Source organism: Solanum dulcamara, chromosome 9 (assembly GCF_947179165.1).
Source record: "Solanum dulcamara chromosome 9, daSolDulc1.2, whole genome shotgun sequence".
In the NCBI taxonomy this organism is placed as follows: Eukaryota; Viridiplantae; Streptophyta; class Magnoliopsida; order Solanales; family Solanaceae; genus Solanum; species Solanum dulcamara.
The window spans coordinates 13,827,112-13,837,949 of record NC_077245.1 but is presented as its reverse complement, the minus strand read 5'-3'; positions in this window follow the sequence as shown (position 1 = coordinate 13,837,949).

Genomic DNA, 10,838 nt, shown 5'->3' with positions numbered 1-10,838 from the left:
ACCACCAACTATGATTAATACTACTGCTAACCACTATACTATGAGAAACTACCTACACACAATTACCATCGTTAGTTATCACCACCACCATTATCATATAATTTTTTAAAAATATTTTATTTATAATATTATATTAATTTAATATTTTTTTAAAAAAAATTATATTAATTATTTTTTAAATAAAGATAAATTTTATATATTCAGATATTGAGAAACCAAACAGTCTTTACTATTTAATATTCGAATTTTTTATGTAACATTTTAATATTTTGATGTGTCTTCAAATTTAAACCTATAAATCTTAATACATAATTTAATATTGGAGATGTGCATTAAAATTTAATTAACATAAATGAGTCCTAAGTTTCATTACATCTAACGAAAACTCCTCCTCTTGTTTAACCATTACAGAAATCAGGAAAAAGTTAATTAAAAGAAAGGTACAACAAACGAAAATATATATTTAGTATATACTACTCGTATAATACCACTCCACTCATATCACTTTAGATTATGGTATTTAAATGGCACTAATTTCTTTTTAAAAAAGGGTTTAATACATGGAAATTAAATATATTTAATGACCTAAAAGTACATTTACAATCTTACAGTAATAGTATTAGTTTTCGAGATGTCATGTTATTTCCATAAGAATATGTCATTAAGGTTAAACTTTAAAAATTAAGAAGAAAAAGTTCTAAAGATCTTTTTGACATCATAATTTCGGTTTCCAATTTATTTTAAAGACAACATTTGACTATATATTAGATGATTTTTTAGTTTTTTGTTTGAAAAAGTGATTTTTTAACAGCAAAAAAAAATAGCTGAATATTTTCCCACACAAAATTTCTAACTTTTTGCAAGTTACATACATTCTCAAATAACTTCAACTTTTAAATATTTTATATTTTTAAAAGAAATATTTTTAAATACTATTACTCTACTTTTTGAAAGATATTATACTATTCATTTTCAAGTGCTAAGAGTAACTATAAAAAGAGACTACAAAGGGGGGAAATACCATATATAAATAAAATAAAGGGAATACTCTAATTTAACTTATTCAAACAAAGTATCACAACAAGTAGTAATTCTTTGAGAATGAAAAAGGATATGAGAATTGCAACTAGAAGATGCCAATATTACTATCATGGCAATCATAGTGGAAAAAAGGATATAGTAAGCTGAAAGCCGTCATTTTGGTAAATGCAAATAATTTAGTATGTCAATGCAAAAAGTGAAAACCAGACAAAAGTAATAATGAGACTAGAGATACTATGGATTATGGTGCATTTTCACTCTTAATTAAATATGAAAAAAAATATTATTGAGAGTGTTATTTTAAAATAAATTTTGCCCCAATTTAAATTTACTCGAAACTTAATAAATTTTGAATATTAGATAGAAAATAAAAAAAACTTATAAATATATATGAAAACAAGACAAAAGTAATAATGAGACTAGAGATACTATGGATTATGGCGCATTTTCACTCTTAATTAAGTATGAATTTTTTTTATTGAGAGTGCTATTTCCAAATAAATTTTGCCGTAATTTAAATTTAATCAAAACTTCATAATTTCTGAATACTAGATAGAAAATAAAAAAAAAGATTTAAATATTTATATATATATATATATATATATGGAGAGAGAGAGCAGGAAAATGGAGGAGCAGGAGAAAGAAGATTTAGTAGGCATTTGTACCTAATTTTAAATGGCCATTTGAACATGTGATATGAAATCTCAATTTTTTTAAAAAAATATGATTTAAAATTTTAAAATTTGTGATTTTAATATTTTTAAAATAAAATTTAATTCATAAATTTATATTTTATAAAAAACATATTTATTATTTTAAATTTTATAAAAAAAAACTCATTTTTGGCGATAAGAGTTTTCATATCATAAGTGAAAGAATTATACTAAAAATAATTAGTATTATATTATAATTTTTAATTTATAAAAAATTAGAGATATGTTATTTATCAATGTGGTACTTTATGATATTTTGATATCTTGTTTATGAACTATGATTTGTTCGTTCAATAAAATTATAAAAGAATTGGGAAAATTTTAATTATTTCGATGTTTATGAGAAAAATATAACTTAAGAAATCGAAAATACATACTAAACCTCTAAAGAAAACTTTAATTTCAAATCATGATTCCATATCACCATATTCAAATGGGCCCTAAATTTCATGCATTAACTACATGAATAATATTTATATTACTATAAATTAGGTTATACTAATTATATAAAAATATTTATAATATTACTATATACAATTTAAATTCTACAATGTCACTTAAAGTTGTGATAGAATAAATAAGAATATTTCTCTATTGTTAATTAGAGATCTTAAATTTAAATTTTGAAAATATTTTTTTGATAATTCATATATAATTTCCTTTTCATGAAGTTTTAGGTTATCTAAATTTAAATTAATTGAAATCGTAAATTAGATATCCAACATCAAATAACATTATTCCTAGTGAGCATTAAGTTTGTAAAGAGCAAAATGCAAACTTTAAAGAAGGAAAAAGAGTGTCTTTGATTTGACACAACGTAACAGTGTTGGTCGGCTTGTGGATGACATTACGCAAATATCAATGCCACTTTTTGTTACACTTTATTAATGTTGGTTTTTTCTTTTTTGTTTTAGTTCCAGCTATTTTATGTCCTACAATTTTGTTTCTTTGCTCTTTCAACTTTTCTAAATTGGTGTCCATTCTTTAAGATCTCTCATACTTTTTATATGATAGTGCTTGGTTATACATAGTTAAAAGTTAACATATTAAGTTAAAATTACTTTTAATTGTAATTACCTATTTCCACCGTTATGAATAAATTAATAGGGAAAAAATTTGAATAAAAAAACTCCTGAATAGTAACTTAAAATTTTTGAGTCTAGATTAGATTTGGACGAAATTCGAGTCAGATAGGTCTGGGATAATTCGATAACAGATTGGAATTTGATTCATGAGTTAGGTCTTTTGAGTTGATAGCCAAGACGGTAAGGAGCCTGTAAGGCTTTACAGAATTGAATTCAGGCGGTAGAATTCCCAGAATTGATCTTGGCGTGAATGGTTGATTTTAAAATGTCATGATTTGAGGGTGTATTGTTTAATGGGGATTTGAGACGCGAGTTGCGAGTTTCTATCTCCATGCAATTCGCCACGTATTATTCCCTCTATGGCGGAGCCGCCGTGGAGGGATGGGCATCGTCATGGTGGGGCAGCCGTGGGTTTTAAGTTTGAAAAGTCCCAAAATTGTTTCTATTTTTGCTGCTACATTTTTGAGAAACCAAAATTGATGTAGGGCTTGTTCTTTTCAGTTTTCCACCTACTACTTCGTCAAAGGTAAGTTAATCATTCCTCTAACTTGTAATTTGATTCCTAGACCTTAGAATTTATGAGAATTCTCTTAGGAGAAGGTTTTGACCTGAAATTAATGGTGGAAATTTTTTTAGTTGGGGGAGATGATCATGAAAGTGGACAAGGGTTAGGATTTTGATATAATTCGGGTATTGTAGGCCATTGTTCATTGCTTATTTGCATTTCTTGTTTGTGTTTAGACCAAGAACGACCCAAAATTTGAAAAAAAAATGAAAGTATAGCATGCATGTATGTGAATGGGTAAAGATGGAATGAACCTAATAAAATAACTATTGTGATCAATTGCATGCAATGAACTTGATACTTGATTGTACAAGTGTGTGAACTATCTAATGTTGATTTTGATTGTGGCTGTTGGATCGGGTACCACGCCGGTACATATTGGATCGAGTGTCATTCTGACACATAATTGGATGGGGTACCACATCGGCACATATTGGATCGGGTATCATGCCGACACATATTGGATCGGGTACTATGCCGGTATACACTAACTATTGGATCAGGTGTCATGCCGACACACTAACAGTTTGGGTACGGGTTCAATGAGAGGACCATTGTTGACTGTTGTATTTGAGTTTGACATTGTGAAACTGTATATTGCTCATGAAATAATAATTGGTAATGTGTTTGTGTATATGCTTGTCTTTACTATGTTGTGGTTACCTATATATGTTGCACTTACTGGATTAGCCGTGTGATCCTACCAGTACACTTTTGTTGTGTGTACAGATATTGCATTTGCTTTTTCTTTGTTAAGTACATGGCATCTTCAGGCAGCTACTGACAGACTTCAGTTAGGAAATCAGTGATTGCAGAATTCAAGGGTGAGCCAACTCTTTCAAGCTACCGTGAATTCTTCTTATTCTTAGTCCTTTTTCCTTCGAACTTAGGACGTTATTTTCAGACTTTATTTTATATTATTATTTTTGGGGTTGCATCCCTTTTACTCTAGACCGTTAGTAGAGTTTTGGTACGATGACTTTCAAGTTCTAGGGGTTAATTTCCGACTTGTTTGTTTGTTTGATTAATTTCATGAGTTTATGGGAACTAGGTTTTAAAACTACTATTAAAAGTATGTCTCCACATCTTTAAATGCCTACTTCTGTGTTAGGATGCTAGTTTGTGGTATAATATTGATTCTCCCACTGGAGGGTTAGTGTGACTGTCATTCATGATCCGATTTGGGTCGTGACATAAATACAACAATAATAACATAGCGATATTTATATATAATACCACATGTGAGATTTAAAAGAATAGAATGTAGGTAGATTTTTAACCTTTTTTTTTAATTATAGGTGTTTAATCGGTTCGAAAGATAAAGCAAAGCCATGTGATTCTCCAAATTAGCTCCTAGTCCTGTCCAATTGAATCGATTGAGAATATTCTGCATAAACGAAAAAAGCATTTAAAGGGTTATTTCACTTTTGATATCTTATTCTTACCTTTATAAAGTAACGAAATTGTTTACGATAAAATTTTCGATTCAAAAGAAGGAAATCGAAGCAATATATTTGCAAGAAAAATATTACAATTCATCAACAAACTACAAAACAACTAAAACGAGAAATCAAGAAAGGCTAGAAAGAGAAAAAGATGACAGCAAAGTGACAAGATAATGGACACAACCAAAAAAGCAACATATAACAATGGATTAAATAGAAACATTACTCAAATAATAAATAGGAATACTTCTAATAAGGAGAAAAGGTGAAAAGAATACTAGCCTCATGTTCTTCCCATATAAAAGTGTTGTAACACTCGAATATCTTCTTTAACTTTTTATTATCCTAATTTTCAACCTTCAATTTTTTTAATTTAAAATATACTTAAAAATTTAAGATCATATTTTTAATAAGTCAAAGGTGTGTCGTTCTACTGGATCAATTTCTCCAATATATTTTTGGTCTATCTCTAACTCTTGTGACATACACTATAGCCGACCTCTCACACCTATTCACGGGTGTGCACACCTCCTTTTCACGTGTCTGAACCATTTCAGTCTCGCTTCATTCATCTTATCCTCCACAGACCACCTTGCCACAAATAACTTTGTTCCGAAGTATATCTTTCTTAGTATTATCCATACATCCATTTCTACTATTTTCATCTTCTGAACTTGTGCATTCTTGACTGACCAACATTCAGCCTCATACAACAATAAAGGTCTAATCACTATTTCGTAGAACTTGCCCTTTAACATTGATGACACTATTACACACTCATAAGATAAAAAACTCACATTCATATTATAATAATATCTTTTTTTAAAAAAAAACTAAACCCTTTACTTATTGTTTAACTATATTTCTGAGGGGGCCGGTTTTCATGCATAAGTATACACATAAAATAATATTAATAAAAAGGGAGGATATCTGTTTTGGAGATATAGAATGTTTCAGTCCATTTCTCAGGTTCCCTATATAATAATGTATCCCATAGATAAGTTGCAATTGTCTATAAGTGATTTCCCCCCTTTATGTATGAAAATTAACATCTCGAGAAAGATAGTGATATTGTTATAAGTTAAACAAAAATAAAAATAAAAATAAAAATAAAAATGATGATCTCAAGATTGCATTTCTTAAGGTTGACGCTATGGAAGGTAAAATTAAAAAGTAATTTATGTAGAATACAAATATTAGTTGTTCACTGTGGGGTATCTTTAATGGTGTTCAGCATATATCGTAATTCGTATATAAACCAATTAGTGTTTAGAAAAATAAATAATGTGGAAACAAAAATAAATTAAAGAAGGCTTGATGCGTGTGAACATTCATTAAAGAAGATATTTATTTGTATATAGATTTGAAAAAAAATACTAACAATCTACTTAAGAATACAACAAGTCACTATACAATAATATTTTCTTATACAAATATATGAGAATATCCTTAATTAAGTGCATAGAGTAAGAACTCAAAAGATAAAATTAATGACAATCAATAAACGATAAAATTAATGACAATCAATCAACGATGTAAGATAATTTTAGGCCCCGCTTGGTCCTAAGTTCTCAAATATTCTTGACAAGTTATTTTTGGGAGAAATTTTGGTGAAATTGCACCATGCGTTTTGGCCCCAAGTTTTTCCAAGTTTTCCAAGTTTTTTCAAGTTTTGGTGAAATTTCAAAAAATATTATTTTATAACCGTAAGTTCTAAAAATTATTTAAAATATCCATAAGTTTGTGTTATCATTTTATAATGAACATGTTTCGTTAAAAAAAAGCTTATAACATAATTGATAACAATTAACAACAACAAAATAGCATTATAGGCGAGAGCAATATATTAATCGAATTAAAAACAATTTTTTTTTTCAAATCTTGTCACTCAAACTATTCTTTTCTGGAGGAGGTAATACCAAACTTTTCTTTTATAAAATCTTGGTTGATCATATTAATGGAGTAAATTGGTAGATAAATATTTAGTTGGAATTAATAAATGATTGATGTTTTTATAAAATATAAAAGTTTGAGGTTATTTTTAAATTTTTAAAACTTCCCAAGTTCTATTTTTTTTAGAACTTGGGAACTTGAGGATTTTGCCAAGTAATGACAAATTGTATGGACAAATACAAGTTCCCAAATATTTTTTAAGTTTTTCCCAAACACTATTTAGGGCCAAACGCTATCTTACTTTTTCCAAATACATGACAAACTATACAACAATTAGTAATTAGAAGGTGATTTGACTATTTTCTCTCTTCAAATCATGTAAAAATAATAGTCATTCATGAAAAAAGTTGAAAGTGCGTTTGATTGAGATCAATGACTCAACATATATAGAAATTGTGTGACTTTCCTTTGAAAAATGATGTTCAAATTACATTGTACAAAAATAATATTGCATATATATCTAAACTGTCTTTTATTTTTCGAATGAGTATGCATCCCTAAGATAGTGACCTGTGTCATGATATCTCATTAAAAAAATAGAATAAAACACATTTTACCAATGTTCCTTCTCACTCATGCTCTTAAGAACAAGGTAAAAATAAATGCTAAACAAATACGTTCCATCGATGATTTGATGGATTTGTTCACTAAAATATTATCAACCTCAACATTTGAGAAATTGAAATAAAACACTGAAATGTGCTATTATCGAGAAATAATATGATATTTTTATCAAAAAAAATAATATGCATTGTACTCTTTTCCTTTAGCATAGGTTTTATCCCACTATACTTTTTTGAAAAGGGTTTTAATGAGTCCATAAATAATGTTTATTACAGGATATGTGTACTCTTTATGATCTTCACTTTAATGCTTTTCAAAAAAATATATTTTTCTAGTTAAATTTTAATGAGATATATTACATATCAATTGACATTCAAATAGGGTATTGTAAATCATATTATTATTTAGTCAATGTCCATTATTCCTAAGGTGTAATTCCTACGATTATGTAATTAACTTCTACACCTTCATAATCTCCCTTGTAATCTCCCATACCTCCAAATCTTTCCTCATGACCTTCATAGTTACTATCATGTTTGTAGCTATCTTTTGTATGCCCCATACAACACTATAAATAAAGAAATAAAAATTTATATTATACACACTTGAAAGAACAAGGTTATGTCTTCATCTTTATATTGTTATTTCGAGCTTGATTTTACAAGAATTAATTGTTATTATTATTTTCAGAAAGTAAAAAAACACAGATGTTAAGACAAGAAGTCACCTAGTTGTACAAAAGGGAATAAAAACAGATCTAGGACCTCTAAAGGTTTTCATCTATTTTTCTCTTTATAGGTTTCATATCATTTTCAATCAACATGCATAATGGAGAGGGCTTTGCAATAGCCAATAGGCTATATTGTAGTTTCTTTTTGTATGGTAGCTGTAACATGCAAAAAAGGACCACTCTTTAGCTCCAAATAGAACAAAATGTTATGTTTTTCTTTATCAAAATCTTATATATAACAAGTTAGGTCCTTACTAGAAAGCCAAAGTTGTAATCAAGACATAAATTAAAGAAGAATTATGTCTACGTAGATTTAAGAAGTGGACCCTTCTGTCTTCCCTATTCTTGACACAAAAACCTTTCTAATGTAGAGAATAGAGATTGATATCGATTTTCACTCGTTTGAAAGGAACATTTCATGAGCTACGTAACTACGACCTCCGATCAGCACATGTATCGGTAATTCTCTCTATCAAAATTTGGAGAGATGAGAAGAAATTATCAAATCATATGATTTAGTCTCTGTAGAAATATGAAAATGCAACGCTATAGTTTCACACTACACCCAAAATGATCTTTAGCGTCAATTAATTAATGACAATATTTTAATTGTCACTAAAAATATCTTTTTAGAAGCAATTAACACTCTTTGTAAATGTCGCTAAAGCCTATAGCGACATCGGATCTAATGAAAATTAACTAATGCCGGTAAAATTTTTAGCACTCTTTATTAATATGCATATTTATTGCCGCTAAAAGTTATTTTTGTTGTAGTATCAACTCATGACTTCGTTAAATATTAGGTCACGCCCTCGAGTACCGTGCCAAAATATGGATATGTAATAGGCTTATTTTTTTGTAATTTAATTTTGATGTAATTGGTGTGGGGTTTGGGTAGGGGAGTGGTGGTTAATTGTCATAGTCATTTTCATTATCACAAATTATGAAATAGGCTTGTAATCACATAATGATGAGTTTTGGTAAAACCCAAGCTTGACGCTAAGGTTAAGTACAAAAAACATCATTTTCGTGGATGATTTTTTTTCATAAATTATCATCATTTCTTCACCTCTTGAGGGCCAAAAATTATGGAGAATTTTCTCCACGGTTTTGAAAATATTGATTTCTACCTTTTCAATTAGGGATAATGTACAAGTACCCCTTCAACTATGCCCGAAATTCCAACTACACATCTTAACTTCACTAAAATTCTATTATCCTCCTGAACTCATTTATTTTGTAATTTCGTGCACCTTATATGTATACGTAACACACTGAATCAGTACACATGCCTCAATTGCGTGCATTCATGGGGTGTGCCACGTATACAATAAGGGGCACGAAATTACAAAATAAATGAGTTCAGAGAGGTAATAGGACTTTAGTAAAATTAATGTGTAGAGTTGAAATTTCGAGCATAGTTGGAGGAGGTACTTATGCCTTTTTCCTTTCAATTATTTATTTTATTTGTCTATTTTTAGATGGATCATTGTGTGACATAGAGATAAAGGGGGATTAAATTCCTTTAGCTGAAAATATATATACCGCAAATAGAATAATTTTTGTAATTATTATATATAAATTGTTGATTTTTCTTAACATAATATAAAGCAGCTCATGGGTTCAAAAATTGGTCTCATTAATTAGCTTCACAAGTTCAAATCTTAGGTCAGTCGACATTCTAGTATTTTCTTAAATAATTTTTTGGTTGCATTAGTAATCACAAATTTAAATTATGTAAATAACTTCTTAGATAAATATAAGATGAGATTGCATACAATAGATTTGATATGATGTAATTTTTTCGGATCTAGCACATCTTAAATAAAGTAGATGGAGGATAACTTGATCTTCTAAACATTAGATCAAATAAAGAATTTAGCGGCAACAATATAATTTTTCAATATATTATATTTAGCGACAATAATAAATTTGAATATTTATAACCAACACCTTATATAAATATCGTTGAAAGCCTTAGCGACTTTGCATATAATGACATTAACTCGATTGTCGCTAAATATTTAAAAGACAATTAATCTATTACCACTTAATGTCTTTTCTGTTATAGTGAAACGGAACAAACAAAAATATAACAGCTTATTATAGTGTTCAACATAAGCAGATTCAGTGAGTGGATTTAATTGAAACATATTGTTTTTAAATCTATACGTATAATATTATCATTTAAAGTGTAATAAATTAATACTATGTAATAATCTCAATTTATAAATTAACATAATTTAATGTCTTCGATCGGGACCACAATATCACGAAGTGGAATTAGAAAATTGGTGATATATATAGTTGGAAAAAGTATATATGGACAAATTAATTTATGGGACATGGAGAGGTTTATTACTTTGGTACAGAAAAAGTAAGGAATCCAATTAAATTCCCCAACAAATTAAAAATAAGGAGACCACCTGTATGCTAAACAATATGAAAGAATTAAAATATGACTAAAGTAGTATATTTACTACTACATTATTCACGTGAGTTTGTAGAATAGTAATGTATTCATTTCATTGCTTCTATTTATTTATGAATATAAATGTCTTTATTTTTACAGTCATTCAGATCTCATGTTTTCTCTTGTTACAAGTATTTTGAATTAATGCTAACTGTTTTTTTTTTTTATGTATATATAATAAATATTGAATTTCTTAATTTCCTCATACACTTGCTTATTTATATTTTAATTTTTTTAAATGAAAATCCTAACTCTATCAGAATCCTCTA